This window comes from Chrysemys picta, chromosome 16 (assembly GCF_011386835.1).
Source record: "Chrysemys picta bellii isolate R12L10 chromosome 16, ASM1138683v2, whole genome shotgun sequence".
In the NCBI taxonomy this organism is placed as follows: domain Eukaryota; kingdom Metazoa; phylum Chordata; order Testudines; family Emydidae; genus Chrysemys; species Chrysemys picta.
The window spans coordinates 12,323,516-12,339,340 of NC_088806.1; the positions used below are offsets into that span (position 1 = coordinate 12,323,516).

Here is a 15,825-nt window from a genome sequence, read left to right on the forward strand (position 1 = left end):
CCCCATGCCCCATGTCCCCATTTCCCCCCTTGGGGACCACAAATATGTTTAGAACCAGGCCCACAAAAAGTTAATCCAGCCCTTTTTGGGGTGCAGGCTCTGGGATGGAGTTGGGGTGCAGGAGGGTTGCAGGCTATGGGTAGTTTGAGTGAGGGGTGCAGGCTCTGACCTGGGGCATGGGATTGGGGTACAGGAGGTGGTGCAGACATGTGGGCTCTGGGAGGGAGTTAACAACTCAGCACGTTATATAAGAGAAATGAGCTGCAGTGATTTCATATAGGCATAGAAACTGATAGAAGACATGTTTACATATTCAAAATGTGAGAGGCAGAGTTGGAGGGAGGGAGTGTCTGTACAATATTTCACCGCATTCAGTCTCCTGGCTGGATCAGTAACGTAGCCATGTACAGGGCCGCCCAGAGGATTCAGGAGGCCTGGGGCAAAGCAATTTTGGGGGCCCCTTCCATAAAAAAAGTTGCAATACTATAGTAACATGTATTTGGAAATGTAAAAAATAACCAGTGACATACATTCTAAAATTAATTTGTAATAATTTGAAAATACACTAAATACATTATTTAAAAACATTAAATGCTTTAATGGTATGTATACATTTGCAATTACATAATGGGCTGTTGCTGGGTGATGGTGATGGTTAGGATGGGGTCGGGGGGGTGCCCCACCCCTTACCATGGCGCTTACCCCCTCTCCTGGAGCCTCAGCGTGCTGCGACCAGGATCGGCCCCGGACAGCGTTGGAGCCACCGCGCTGCAGTGCGCCAGGGCCGCTCCCGGACGCGGCACTCTGAGACACCGGGGGAAGACGGAGGCGGGGGCAGCCTCCGACATATTCGTGGGGGCCCCTGTGGAAAATTGCCCCACTTGGCCCCCCCCCATCTGGGCGGCCCTGGCCCTGCAACACTTGTATAGGATAGAGAGGAGCTGCGGTGATTAAGCTTTGACAGTCTAGGAATTGGAGGCCTGTGCCTTTAAGACCCCAGCCCCAGGAACCCGCCCCCTGCTCCCAGGCTGACATGCAGCGTCCCTGTGAGAACAACAAAAACAGCCTCTGCCCCCCCCACACCCCTAGATTAGCGAGCACAGTGGGTGGCTCATCCCACGGGGTCACTGTCCCCCCCCTCTCCCTAAATGGGGGTTTTGTACCCGCACGGGGTCTGGCAGTGTCCCCGTCCCCCCCGCTTAACCCCGGCTCTCACCCCCCACCACCGATTTTTGCCCTTCAGCCCCTCTTCTGCCGCTAGCTACAGTAGCTTGAACCCCCCAGGCCAGTAAAATTCTGCCCCCTGCTCAGACCCTGACAGCCCCCCGCTGCGATTTGCCCCCTTAATCCTTTTAAACCCCCCAAAGAGGAGGCAGCAAATGGTAAGTAGAAGTAAGGGCAGAGAGAGGGCAGAGAGAGGGCAGTGGCTACAACGAAGGTTACCGGGCATGCTCAGTTCGAGTGAGCATGCTCAGTACACCCAAAGTAGCGAAACGGGAGCGAGAGCAGTCGGGGTCCCAGCCGCTGGCCCCGCTCAGCCCCCCACCGGCCCCGCTCAACCTGCTGCCGGCTGAGTGAATGGAACCCCAGGCCGGCAGCGAGTTGAGTGGCTCAGACGGGGTCCCAGCCGCCGGCCCCGCTCAGCCTGCCGCCGGCCCCGCTCAGCCCCCCACCAGCCCCGCTCAGTCCGCTGCCGGCTGAGTGAATGGAACCCCTGGCCGGCAGCGAGTTGAGTGGCTCAGACGGGGTCTCAGCCGCCGGCCTGCTCAGTCCGTTGCCAGCCTGGGGTTCCTTGGGGGTCCCCAGGCCAGCAGCAGGGGCTGAGTGGGGCCGGCGGCTGGGACCCCGGCTGGCAATGGGGCAGCAGCCGGAACCCCAGAGCGGCGGTGGGCTGAGCCGCTCAGCCCGCCGCGACGTGCCATCAAAAATCAGCTTGTGTGCCACCTTTGGCACGTGTGCCGTAGGTTGCCGACCCCTGCTCTGTACACTAGTAAGGGGATGAGCATATTACAGTTGTTGGAGGCTCTATTTAGCAGTAACGGGGCTATAGGAAAGTCAGTCAACATTTTTTGTTTCTCTGATGAAAACTGGCCCACGCCCTGCCCCAAACCAAACTTGTCACAAATAATTGTCAACAACTTAATTTTCTGTTTTTGGCTAAGATATTGATTTAAAAAAATATATTGAAATTGAATTCAGGGATTGTTAGCAAGCATTTTTGGCAAACAAAGTTGTTAAATGACAATCTAAATGGCAACGCAGTCCTGCTTTCATGCTTGGCTCACCCCCAGCCTGCAGTAGAGGAGGAGATATGTGGAAAACTGCAGGACCCCCAAATCCACCTCTTGGGGTGCAGAGTGGCAACAGCAGCAGCAAACCCTCAGGTCCGATCACACACCAATGGGCACCACCGCCAGCCCAACGGACCATGGTGAAGTTAGCACAGCATCTGATCTCAGGGACGGGGCACCCATGGAGCCACTGCAGCTCATCCTGCCCTGCGCAGCTCCCCCCGGATGAGATGGATCGCTGCCAGCCCAAGGGAGAGACGCGCTCCCCAGCTAGGGTGACCAGCTGTCCTGATTTTATAGGACCAGTCCCGATATTTGAGGCTTTATCTTATATAGGCACCAATTACTCCCACTTAGGGTGACCAAACGGCAAGTGTGAAAAATCAGGACAGGGGGTGGGGGGTGGGGTAATAGGAGCCTATTATAAGAAAAAGACCCAAAAATTGGGACTGTCCCTATAAAAGTGGGACATCTGCTCACCCTATCCCAACCCCCCGTCCTGATTTTTCGCACATGCTATCTGGTCACCCTATCCCCAGCCCAGCCGTGTGTGACCATTCCGATCCTGATTGGCTGCTGAGGAAGTGAGTTACTTCCACTTTCATTCCTTACCCCCCCCCCCAGCACCTCACCCAACCCAGCCCTGCCGGAGGGGAGGGGGGAGAGAGAGGGGGTGCTCCTTGGGGGGGGGGAGAAGAATGGACATTATGGGGGACAACAAAGGATACTGGTGCCAGAGCTGCTGAGCCTGCCTCACCTCACGCTGGGGGAAAGTCACGCTCACAGGTGAGTTCCTTCTCCCACCCCTCCCCTTCCCTTCCCAGAGACCCCAATCCCCTCCCTCAGACTGTGCTGCATTCGGCTCTCTCTGGGACCCAGCAGCCCTGCTGTTAAATGCTCCACTGCTTCCCGTCTGTCCGGGCTCCGGGCAGAACAGTGCCCCCAGGCAGAGTGGTGCCCTAGGCGGCTGCCTGTTCTGCCTATGGCTAAGGACGGCCCTGCCGCTGTGTATGTGTAACAGAAGACCGAGCACAATAGGGCCTTGGTCTTGGGTGCAGCCTCTAGCTGCTACAGTATTAAAACTAATCCTGGGATCAATGGAAACAATTACTGTGTCGTCAGACAAGAATGAAACAGGGAAAGTTGTGGTGGGAGGAACAGGCCGAAGATCAGCAGAGAGAAACTCCCCAGCCTAGCGATCTCAATTCCCAACCCTGCAAAATCGTACACACTTTTCCTCATACTACTGCCCCCATTGATTTCAATGTGCCTGAGCTACCGTCAGGACAGGGGTCTTGAGCTGAAACCCGGCTCAGGGATCAGAATCTCTCTCTCTCGGTCAGTGTATTTCCTGCTAACACACGCAGAGGCTAATGGTCTGATTCTCCACTTGCAGCAACTTCACACTGGTGTAGACAGAACAAGGAGTTCCAGTGGGTTACGTCTGGTTTACACCAGGGTGAGGGTGAGGCGAGTGGTCCTGTGAACCCAGTCAGACTGTTCCTGGTCTGTATTCGGGTCGGGGGGAGGCACAGGAGTTAAGTGAGTTTGAGGAGCCTATGACAGGGATGCGGTGGTTTGGGTGACCTCGCTGTGTATGTCCATCCCAGACCATGTTTGCGTTGCCTTTTCCTTTAATCTTAGCTCTGGAGTGGGTAGGCATTGAATGCAAAACACAGGACACTGGGAGTGGGAGAAACTAAAGTCTACTTGATTATTTCAAAGGACAAACAAAGACAGACTCCTTTCCCCAGTCCCAGCCTGCCCAGCCCAATGCGGGACTTTTCACCCCCAGCCCAGCACCTGCGCCCAACGCCCGCATGAACCAGCAACATTTGTCAACGGGTAGAGATGTGCCAAGGAGTCATGAGAGACGCTGGGAGCCAGGCACACAAGCAAACACCCCGGGAGCAGGAAATCCAAAGAGCTCCGGTTGGAGGGATGAGTGTGGAGTGAGTGGGGCAGAGACAGTCTCTGTCGTCCCCACACAGGACAGTATGATAGATGGGCAGCTTCACACGACATTCCTAGGCCGATTCCTGTCTGTCTCTGGCTCTGATGCAGGGAGTTCATAGTTCTCAGCCTCAGCTGCCCGGCTCTGATCGCAAACCCAGGACATTCCCAGCTCTGTTCCCGCACTTCCCGCCCTCTCCTCCTCCTGATGGTATCTCACAGGGATCATTCGGGCAGTGACTTCCTTCCCTGTTTCAGTCTCGGCCTCTCGGAGTGTGAATCGAGCTCTCACCCTGAGAGTTTGTGCTGAGAGAGATTGATCATTGTCATTGTTCAAACACCACACAAAAATCTCACCACAAAGGTTAAAATAAAATACAAAACTATTGTGGCAAATGATCACTTGTCTCATGAGATCCTCACTAAATCTGAGCGACCTCCTGTCACGCTAAGCGAATATCGAAGTATGTGACCAAACGGCCTTCACAAAGAGAGAAAACCCACAATGCAGGGTGGGCTATAAAACACTTTCACATTCCTAAAGGGAAATCTCAGAGAGTCTTTTAAGACTCAAAATCAGGACAATAAATGTTCCCATTTTCTTCTGAAGTGGCTAAACCTGCTTTACGTCTCTCTTAATTATTTGGTTGTATTAGTTACAAAAGGTTTCGCATCATTATAATAAAAGAAAGAGAAAAAAAGACACAAAATAAATAAATCTGAACTAGCCTGGAAGAAGCCCAGAAACCATTTTACCAATAGATGGAAACAGGGCTATAAGATCGGACAGGTCACACTGTGCTTTGAGCTCCATTGGGATTCCTCTGCCCGCTCCCAGGTGTGTGACACTTTCTTCTCCAACCCTCAGGAGTCTGAGGAAGGATCATAGAAATCAAACTGTGGTTCCTAAGCATCCCTCAGACTCACCCCAGCGCCTTCAAACAGCACAGGAGGTAAAACACCACTTTTTACTGTCCTGCTCCCTCTTTTTTAGCATCTAGTTAATTCTGGCCCATAAGGCAGAAAATATACAAACAATAAATGCTTTTCAGCAATGTGAGAATCTCTGGGCATGAGACAATCTGGCCCCAAAGGGGGAACTCAGGGACTAGCAATCACTCTGCTAACGGGGGGATCAGAACAGATCAGATGCTCAGGGTCAGTTTACATTAGGAAATCTGCTGGAGGGTCACAGGGATGTGCTGGTTCATCCCGACCACGTTTCCTACCATAGAGAGAACTTCCAAGGCTGATGCTGAGGATGCAGAAGTGGGATCTCTGGGCCTCCCACGAAAGGTCCTTTGGGAATCAGTCCCACTCAGTGGTGCTTTCTAATTGCGGAGGGGCCAGGGAGAAGGTGGTGACGCTCTGCACCCCATATTCACCCTAGTGATATGAATGTGACGTAATCATGATGCATCTTGTACAAAATATGTCATGTGAGGTGTCAATGGAAAAGTTACAGTTTGCCGAATATGATTATCCTATTTGTATGCGTGTATCATTGATGTATCTGGAGTTATAAATGCTGACTATGCATCTGGAGAATGATCCGTAGGATGGCGTGGACTGCACCCTCAGCAAGTTTGCAGATGACACTAAACTGGGAGGAGTGGTCGATACGCTGGAGGGTAGGGATAGGATACAGAGGGAGCTAGACAAATTAGAGGATTGGGCCAAAAGAAACCTGATGAGGTTCAACAAGGACAAGTGCAGAGTTCTGCACTTAGGACAGAAGAATCCCATGCACTGCTACAGACTAGGGACCGAATGGCTAGGAAGCAGATCTGCAGAAAAGGACCAAGGGATTACAGTGGACAAGAAGCTGGATATGAGTCGACACTGTGCCCTTGTTGCCAAGAAGTAGTAGTGATCAATGGCTCCATGTCTAGTTGGCAGCCGGTTTCAAGCGGAGTGCCCCAAGGGTCGGTCCTGGGGCCGGTTTTGTTTAATATCTTTATTAATGATCTGGAGGATGGTGTGGACTGCACTCTCAGCAAGTTTGCAGATGACACTAAACTAGGAGGCGTGGTAGATACACTAGAGGGTAGGGATCGGATACAGAGGGGCCTAGACAAATTAGAAGATTGGGCCGAAAAAAACCTGATGAGGTTCAACAAGGACAAGTGCAGAGTCCTGCACTTAGGACGGAAGAATCCCATGCACTGCTACAGACTAGGGACCGAATGGCTACGTAGCAGTTTTGCAGAAAAGGACCTAGGGGTCACAGTGGACGAGAAGCTGGATATGAGTCAACAGTGTGCTCTTGTTGCCAAGAAGGCTAACAGCATTTTGGGCTGTATAAGTAGGGGCATTGCCAGCAGATCGAGGGACGTGATCGTTCCCCTTTATTCGACATTGGTGAGGCCTCATCTGGAATACTGTGTCCAGTTTTGGGCCCCACACTACAAGAAGGATGTGGAAAAATTGGAAAGAGTCCAGCGGAGGGCAACAAAAATGATTAGGGGTCTGGAGCACATGACTTATGAGGAGAGGCTGAGGGAACTGGGATTGTTTAGTCTCCAGAGGGGAAGAATGAGGGGGGATTTGATAGCAGCCTTCAACTACCTGAAGGGGGGTTCCAAAGAGGATGGAGCTCGGCTGTTCTCAGTGGTGGCAGACGACAGAACAAGGAGCAATGGTCTCAAGTTGCAGTGGGGGAGGTCCAGGTTGGATATCAGGAAAAACTATTTCACTAGGAGGGTGGTGAAACACTGGAATGCGTTACCTAGGGAGGTGGTGGAGTCTCCTTCCTTGGAGGTTTTTAAGGCCCGGCTTGACAAAGCCCTGGCTGGGATGATTTAGCTGGGAATTGGTCCTGCTTTGAGCAGGGGGTTGGACTAGATGACCTCTTGAGGTCCCTTCCAACCCTGATATTCTATGATTCTATGATTCTAAGAAGGCCAACGGCATTTTGGGCTGTATAAGTAGGGGCATTGCCAGCAGATTGAGGGACATGATCATTCCCCTCTGTTCGACATTGGCCTCATCTGGAATACTGTGTCCAGTTTTGGGCCCCACACTACAAGAAGGATGTGGAAAAATTGGAAAGAGTCCAGCGGAGGGCAACAAAAATGATTAGGGGGCTGGAGCACATGATTTATGAGGAGAGGCTGAGGGAACTGGGATTGTTTAGTCTGCAGAAGAGAAGAGTGAGGGGGGATTTGATAGCTGCTTTCAACTACCTGAAGGGGGGTTCCAAAGAGGATGGAGCTCGGCTGTTCTCAGTGGTAGCAGATGACAGAACAAGGAGTAATGGTCTCAAGTTGCAGTGGGGGAGATCTAGGTTGGATATTAGGAAACACTATTTCACTCGGAGGGTGGTGAAGCACTGGAATGGGTTCCCTAGGGAGGTGGTGGAATCTCCTTCCTTAGGGGTTTTTAAGGTCAAGCTTGACAAAGCCCTGGCTGGGATGATTTAGTTGGGGTTGGTCTTGCTTTGAGCAGGGGGTTGGACTAGATACCTCCTGAGATCCATTCCAACCCTGATATTCTATGATCTGTATTTCAAATGTGTTTGCTCCTGGGTAACACAAAATACTTTACCTCCAGTCTAGCCAGCACATTGTGAAAGGCCTATTCAAGTTGAATGGCCCATCAGCAAAAACAACAGGCTATGGGAAAAGCTTATCCTCACCTGATGATCTTTCCTGTGGACACTTCAGTCAGGGTATGAGCAATGGCTGCTAGAACTCATCGAAGCTTGCAAGGGCATGTGACTAGATCATGTAATACTGGACTCCATCTTGTTGCTTGTACTTTTCCACAAACTCCTGCTGGGGGCTTGGCTTGAACAAAGAAGTTCCCGCCACCTGCAAGAAGCTATAAAAGGGGAAGTGACATCACCACTGAGCCTCTCTCCCCCTACAACTCAACACTGGACAACACCTCAGGAACAAAGAGTGAACTGGGGAATGGGGGGCGGGTCCCAGGCGGGACAGAAGAATTCCTGCCTGCGTACGCAAAAGCTGTAACCTGCTTGTATTAGCTAACAGGGTGAGACACTGCTTGATTCAAATACTATCTAGTTTATAAGGCTTAGATTGTGTTATGTTTTATTTCTTAGGGTCATCTCCTTTGATCAATACGCTCACTACTTATAATTACTTAAAATCTATCTTTCTCAGTGAGTAAGGGAGCCCAGACTGGTATGCCAGAGGGCTCAGCGGGACCCCAGTCACAAAGGTACCGAGGGAATGAATGTTAAGAAGCGTCACTTCTCTATACCCCGTGCTCTCCCTCTCTTCTTATCCCACAGTCCCCAACCGCTTGATAGCCCCAGCACCCGGCTCCCCCTGCTTCCTAGTTCTAGCAGCCCCAACTCTTCAATCCCCGGTTTCCTCCCCAAAACCCATCCTCCTGGTTCCTCAGTATTTGATCCCCCAATATAGCGTTAGCTTCACTTGGAGCATTTGCCACCCTGAAGACATCTCAGAGGTTTCTTCCCCGGGTGGATTTGCTGATGCCTGGTACTACGGGAGCAGTCTAGTGAAGCTTTGCCCAGTCAAGGTCTCTCTGTTGTGTGGATCACTGATGTGTGAACTCCGATTGAATCTAGTGAAGCTATTTCTAGGGTCTCTCACCCTTGGGGATTCTCTAATGTTTGGTAAGCTCTGAGCTCTTACTGACGCTTTTCCCACAGTTGAGGCATTTATGAAGTTTATAGCCTTTGCGGATCCTCTGAGGTCTAATAAGGTTTGTTCTCTCAAGGAAACTTTTCCTACAGTGGAGGCATTTATCAGGTTTATCTCCAGTATGAATTCTCTCAGGGCCGTCCTTGGGATTTATGGGGCCCAATGCAGTACACCTCTACCCCAATATAACGCTGTCCTCAGGAGCCAAAAAAATCTTACCGCGTTATAGGTGAAACCGGGTTATATCGAACTTGCTTTGATCCGCCAGAGTGCACAACCCCGCCCTCCCCCTCCTCGGAGCACTGCTTTACCGCGTCATATCTGAATTCGTGTTATATCGGGTCGCGTTATATCGGGGTAGAGGTGTATTATTAAACTGGGGCCCCTCTGCCCGACAGCAGCCTGGACTCGCATGCGTATTTTAGATGGGGGAGGGTCTTCTGAAGGATTTATTTAAAAAACTGTATGTCTGAAGATCCAAGTGTTTAAGGCTAAAGATGAATACTCAGCTCGTGCATCTAAAAATCTATGCAAGGATTTTTTTAGAGATGTGATTTTATAATCTTCACCAACTCACTAATGAAATATTTTTACAGCAAATTTTAAACTAAGGTCTTGTAGACTAACATGTTCTGAGAAAATATGACAGTAATGCACGGCTGGTTTTGTCAGTACATTCAGAAACTGACAGTATATCCCAGGGGTTGGCAAGTACCTGTGAAATGGCTTCGTTACCACTCGAATGGCTCTTTAACAGTTTCAATGTTGTGCTAATTGGTCTGGCAGGCTGAAGGCTTTTTCACTTTTAAGTTACTAAATCCCCTCCGGAGGAAGACTCACCAGCTATGGTAGGAGCCTACAGGAAGGGTCAGAACTGGGATAGGAAGAGACGGGAGGGGGGACACTAAGACCCAGGGGTGCCCCAAATTTTCGGGTGCCCTACGCAGCTGCGTATGCTGCGTATGCCTAAGGAGGGCCCTGAATTCTCTAGTAAGGTGCGAGATCTGAATGAAACTTTTCCCACAGTCCAAGCACTTCTGGGGTCTCGGTCCAGTGAGTATTCTCTGGTGCATAACAAATGTTGATGTCTAAATGAAACTTTTCCCACCGTCTAGGCATTTATATGGTCTTTCCTCCCAGGTGGATTGTCTGATGTCTAGTAAGGTTTGATTTGTGGCTGAAGTTTTTCCCACAATCCAAGCATTTATATGGTCTTTCTTCCGTATGGATTCTCCGATGTCTAGCAAGGTATGAGTTGTGACTGAAGCTTTTCCCACACTCCAAGCATTTATGGGGTTTGTCGCCTGTGTGCATTCTCTGATGCGTCATAAGGCTGGATGGCTGAATGAAGCTTTTCCCACAGTCAAGGCACTTATAGGGTTTCTCTCCCATGTGGGTTCTCTCGTGTGTAAGAAGGGATGATTTCTGACGAAAGCTTTTCTCGCATTCCAAGCATGTATAGGGTTTCTCTCCCGTGTGGATTCTTCCATGGTTAATAAGATGTGACCTCTGACTGAAGCTTTTCCCACAGTCCAAGCATTTATAGGGTTTCTCTCCTGTGTGGGTTCTCTTGTGTGTAATAAGAGCTGAGCGCTCACTAAAATCTTTCCCACATTCCAGGCATTTATAGGGTCTCTCTCCTGTGTGCAGTCTCTGGTGTGTCATAAGGGACGACCTCTTACGAAAGCTTTTCCCACATTCCAAGCATGTATAGGGTTTCTCTCCCGTGTGGATTCTTCCATGGTTAATAAGATGTGAGCGCTCACTGAAGGTATTCCCACAGTCCAAACATTTATAGGGTTTCTCTCCTGTGTGGGTTCTTTGGTGCACATTAAGGGCTGATTTGAAATTAAATCTTTTCCCACACTCATGGCATTTATAGGGTCTTTCTCCTGTGTGGATTCTCCCATGTTTAGTAAGAGATGAACTTTCATTAAAACTTTTCCCACACTCAAGGCATCTATAGGGTCTTTCTCCCAGGTGCAGTCTTTGATGTGTAATAAGGTGTGAACTCTGATGGAAACTTTTCCCGCAGTCCAAACATTTATAGGGTTTATCTCCTGTATGGATTTTCCAATGCATAGTCAGGCTTGTTCTCACACTGAATCTTTTCCCACAGTCAAGACATTTGTAGGGTTTTTCTTCCTTGTGATTTATCTGCGGAGCTATGGTTTCCTTGGGATCCATGCATAGAATGGATTCATCCGGTTTCTTCCTCGGATGGTGTTCCAGCTGCCTCCCTGCCCTGCCCTGATTTCCCCAGGCTTTTCCCTGTTTCAAGCACTGGGAAAAACTCCCTTCAGCTCTTCTCAGAAACGTCCCCAGTGGTTCCACTTTCCCAGGAGCTTCCCGCAGTTGATTCTCCTCCTTGTTCTCACTCCCACGCTCATCACCTGCTGGGAGAGAGAGAGACAATCCAGACAGGAGTCATTGTCTGTCCTCTCCATAGATAGGGCTTGTCTACGCTACACAGTTTTGTCGGCAAAAGGCAGCTTTTGTTGACAAAACAAATGAAGGTTTGTTGGCAAAACTCTCCCGTTTTGGCGACAAAAAAACCCCTCCCACCTCGACGAGAGGCATAGGGTTTTTCGCGGCAAAGTTAGAGAGACAAAGCGTCTGTGTAGACACTGCGTTCGTTACGTCACTGTAACTGGCCTTCAGGAAGTATCCCACAATGCCCGCCGTGACCACGCGGCTCACTGTTTTGAACTCCGCTGCCCTGCATCCAGCTACTCAGGCATGCGTCCCTCCCCTTTCAAAGCTCCCGGCAGCGTTGAAATTCCTCAGCGTGCAGAGTTTACATAGCTACTGCCCGGCTGAGCCGGATGGCAGCAAACACACTCCTGCCTGGACTACAGGGGAGGGGAGGATCTCCTGGGTTTGTGGGCAGAGGAGGCTGTGGGAGAACTAGGAGGGAATCACAGCATCATTAACGCAAAATCTTGCTCTTCCCGGCACTAGGAACGCAGGCAGGGCAGGCTGCTGCGGTGGGAGGGGAGGAACACACACACTTCCCCTACACACACTGTGTCTCTGTCTCTCCTCTCTCTCTCTCTCTCACACACACACACACACACACTCTCTTCCCCTCCTCCCACCTCCCCACACCGACGCTTCAGGTGAAAAGCAGCTGGCAATCGACAGTAGATACGGACACCGCAGTTACAGACTGACCAGTCAACCGGACACCACGTGGAACCAGAAGTACACAACCAGGCAGCAGTGGAGACAAAACAAAAAACCAACCCCCAGCAAATCCTGTACCATGCCTGTGTTGCAGCTTAAAAGGTAGGCACATCTGGGCTGCCTGTCCCCACCCCCGCTCCCTACTCGCCACGCATGGGGCAGCCACTTACAGGTAGGAGGCAAAGACGCTGAAGCTCACAGGCACAGCTGTGAGCCCCTGCTCCGAGCCATCTGCCCTGAGGAACATCCCATAATCTCTTGTTCAGGGCTACGAACATTTCAGTTAGGAACAACCCCCGTTCCTGAGGTCTCCATAACGCTGAGGTTCCCGTGTAGTAGGGTGAAAACTGCCTCACGTGACGCTCTACCTGCCCCATGAGGCTTCCCAAGGCCCCCTGCGGCCAGTTGTGCAGTGGGATATCTACTCACACTGCTCTGCTCTCTGTGTCAATGCAAGAGCTGCTGGCGTGGCTGTGCTCTGCCAACACAAGGAGCATAGTGTGGACCTGCCACAGGGGTTTAATTACAGCGGTGGCTGTACGTCGGCATAACTTGCGTTGACAAAACTCCATAGTGTAGACGAGGCCTTACTCCAGCCCCAGTGAGTGGCGGGAGTCGATGGGAGAAACTCTCCCGCTGACATACTGCTGTCAACACTGGCGATTACGTGGGTGATTCATAGATGCTAGGACTGCAAGGGACCTCGAGAGGTCATCGAGTCCAGTCCCCTGCCCTCATGGCAGGGCCAAATACTGTCTAGACCATCCCTGATAGACATTTATCTAACCTGCTCTTAAATATCTCCAGAGATGGAGATTCCACAACCTCCCTAGGCAATTTATTCCAGTGTTTAACCACCTTGACAGTTAGGAACTTTTTCCTAATGTCCAACCTAGACCTCCCTTGCTGCAGTTTAAGCCCATTGCTTCTTGTTCTATCCTTAGAGGCTAAGGTGAACAAGTTTTCTCCCTCCTCCTTATGACACCCTTTTAGATACCTGAAAACTGCTATCATGTCCCCTCTCAGTCTTCTCTTTTCCAAACTAAACAAACCCAATTCTTTCAGCCTTCCTTCACAGGTCATGTTCAAGACCTTTAATCATTCTTGTTGCTCTTCTCTGGACCCTCTCCAATTTCTCCACATCTTTCTTGAAATGCGGTGTCCAGAACTGGACACAATACTCCAGCTGAGGCCTAACCAGCACAGAGTAGAGCGGAAGAATGACTTCTCGTGTCTTGCTCACAACACACTTGTTAATACATCCCAGAATCATGTTTGCTTTTTTTGCAACAGCATCACACTGTTGACTCATATTTAGCTTGTGGTCCACTATAACCCCTAGATCCCTTTCTGCCGTACTCCTTCCTAGACAGTCTCTTCCCATTCTGTATGTGTGAAACTGATTTTTTCTTCCTAATTGGAGCACTTTGCATTTGTCTTTATTAAACTTCATCCTGTTTAACTCAGACCATTTCTCCAATTTGTCCAGATCATTTTGAATTATGACCCTATCCTCCAAAGCAGTTGCAATCCCTCCCAGTTTGGTATCATCTGCAAACTTAATAAGCGTACTTTCTATGCCAATATCTAAGTCGTTAATGAAGATATTGAACAGAGCCGGTCCCAAAACAGACCCCTGCGGAACCCCACTCGTTATGCCTTTCCAGCAGGATTGGGAACCATTAATAACAACTCTTTGAGTACGGTTATCCAGCCAGTTATGCACCCACCTTATAGTAGCCCCATCTAAATTGTATTTGCCTAGTTTATCGATAAGAATATCATGCGAGACCGTATCAAATGCCTTACTAAAGTCTAGGTATACCACATCCATAGCTTCTCCCTTATCCACAAGACTCGTTATCCTATCAAAGAAAGCTATCAGATTGGTTTGACACGATTTGTTCTTTACAAATCCATGCTGGCTGTTCCCTATCATCTTACCACCTTTCAAGTGTTTGCAGATGATTTCCTTAATTACTTGCTCCATTATCTTCCCTGGCTCAGAAGTTAAACTAACTGGTCTGTAGTTTCCTGGGTTGTTTTTATTTCCCTTTTTATAGATGGGCACTATATTTGCCCTTTTCCAGTCTTCTGGAATCTCTCCCGTCTCCCATGATTTTCCAAAGATAATAGCTAGAGGCTCAGATACCTCCTCTATTAGCTCCTTGAGAATTCTAGGATGCATTTCATCAGGCCCTGGTGACTTGCAGGCATCTAACTTTTCTAAGTGATTTTTAACTTGTTCTTTTTTTATTTTATCTGCTAAACATACCCCCTTCCCATTAGCATTCACTATGTTAGGCATTCCTTCAGACTTCTCGGTGAAGACCGAAACAAAGAAGTCATTAAGCATCTCTGCCATTTCCAAGTTTCCTATTACTGTTTCTCCCTCTTCACTAAGCAGTGGGCCTACCCACTTGTGTGGGTGCCTCTCAAGAGCCCCCTTTCCTTGGAGGCCTGGAGATCTGGGACCCACGGCTCTTCCCCTCCTTCCAGCCAGGCGATCAGGTCAGGTTTGGGAATGGGAAGTCCTGCGCAGGGGGTGAAATCAGGCACAGTCAAGTTGCATGAAGTCTTGGTAGAGTATTTGTCACAAGGGACATTCCCTGAGTTTAGCCTGACCTTACATGGGATTGTAATAACTCAGACCCCTTGGGGTCTGTGGGGGTGCTGTCATGACCTCACTAGGAGTTCTCAAGGTCTTTGTGTTCTGGGGGACTTACGGACACACACACGGCTTGGGTGTTAAATTCCTGCCTATTTCCTACCCTGCAGAACCTGGAGCCCTCGCCATGGATGAAGCTAGTCCCAAGAAGGAAGGTGAAGGAGAAATTACATAGGCAGGACAATACCCTGCTTCTGGACCCTTGAAAGCTGGAGAGATGGGGATGAATTAGCATGTCCATTAGATTTCTGACTCCCCTGTTCTCTTGGAGGGAGTATGGAGATGAAAGTGTCACGCGCACTGGAGCTGTGGACAATGCGACCCTCCCCCTACAATCTAACCGAGCAGGGAAGAAGCTGACCAGATTCAGAAATGCAGACCCAACGGCGTTTAATAACCGAGGGGATGGGAACCCTTACCCCGCGAGGTCACATTCTCATCGTTCTCCTGCATGACGTCCCTGTAGAGGGCTCTCGGAGCGGGGTCCAGCAGAGCCCCCTGCCCCGCGATGAAATACAACAGCCACCTCCTCGAAGGTCACCGGTATCTGAAACAACATCAGTTCCTCTACTCGGAGCCTACTGCCCCAGCCACAATCCCACTAGTCACAAAGGAGGAGGGACGGAGAAGCAGAATCCAATCCCCACCCTGCTCAGAGGAGCCAGCAGGTGAGAGCCCCTGGTTCCTCCCAGCAGACGGAGGAGAGCAGGGTCTTCTCATTTACCACACACCTGCTAGCTACAGGCTCCAAGCAGGGGACCGGGACAGAAATCCCACCACCTTCATATTCCACGTTAGCCTCTGGCTAGTGCAGGGGTAGGCAACCTATGGCACGCGGGTCGAACGCCACACACGAGCTGATTTTCAGTGGCACTCTCACTGCCCGGGTCCTGGCCACCGGTCCAGAGGGCTCTGCATTTTACTTTAATTTTAAATGAAGCTTCTTAAACATTTTTAAAACCTTATTTACTTTCCATACAACAATAGTTTAGTTCTATATTATAGACTTATAGAAAGAGACCTTCTGAAAACATTAAAATGTATGACTGGCATGTGAAACCTTAAATAGAGTGAATAAATGAAGACTCGGCCC

At 49.9% G+C, this 15,825-nt stretch overlaps 2 protein-coding genes and 1 long non-coding RNA gene across 20 annotated transcripts in view; 2 read left to right on the forward strand and 1 right to left on the reverse strand.

Annotated features, from left to right (window-relative positions):
- The window catches only part of LOC103306853 (zinc finger protein 436-like), a 495,746-nt gene that overhangs the window by 99,186 nt on the left and 380,735 nt on the right, over positions 1 to 15,825 (forward strand). The gene's annotated exons all lie outside the window — the stretch shown is intronic.
- Positions 1 to 15,825, reverse strand: part of LOC112060802 (thaicobrin-like) — a 28,889-nt gene that overhangs the window by 12,693 nt on the left and 371 nt on the right. The gene's annotated exons all lie outside the window — the stretch shown is intronic.
- LOC122174846 (uncharacterized) lies at positions 1,754 to 15,795 on the forward strand. 2 transcript variants are annotated; one of them, XR_006177211.2, is made up of 3 exons: positions 2,734 to 3,077; positions 11,998 to 12,166; positions 14,843 to 15,795. It is a non-coding gene; the product is annotated as an uncharacterized LOC122174846 (long non-coding RNA). The 2 variants fall into 2 exon arrangements; XR_010593223.1 differs by lacking the exons at positions 11,998 to 12,166; positions 14,843 to 15,795 and adding an exon at positions 4,017 to 4,867 and having other exon boundaries at positions 1,754 to 3,077.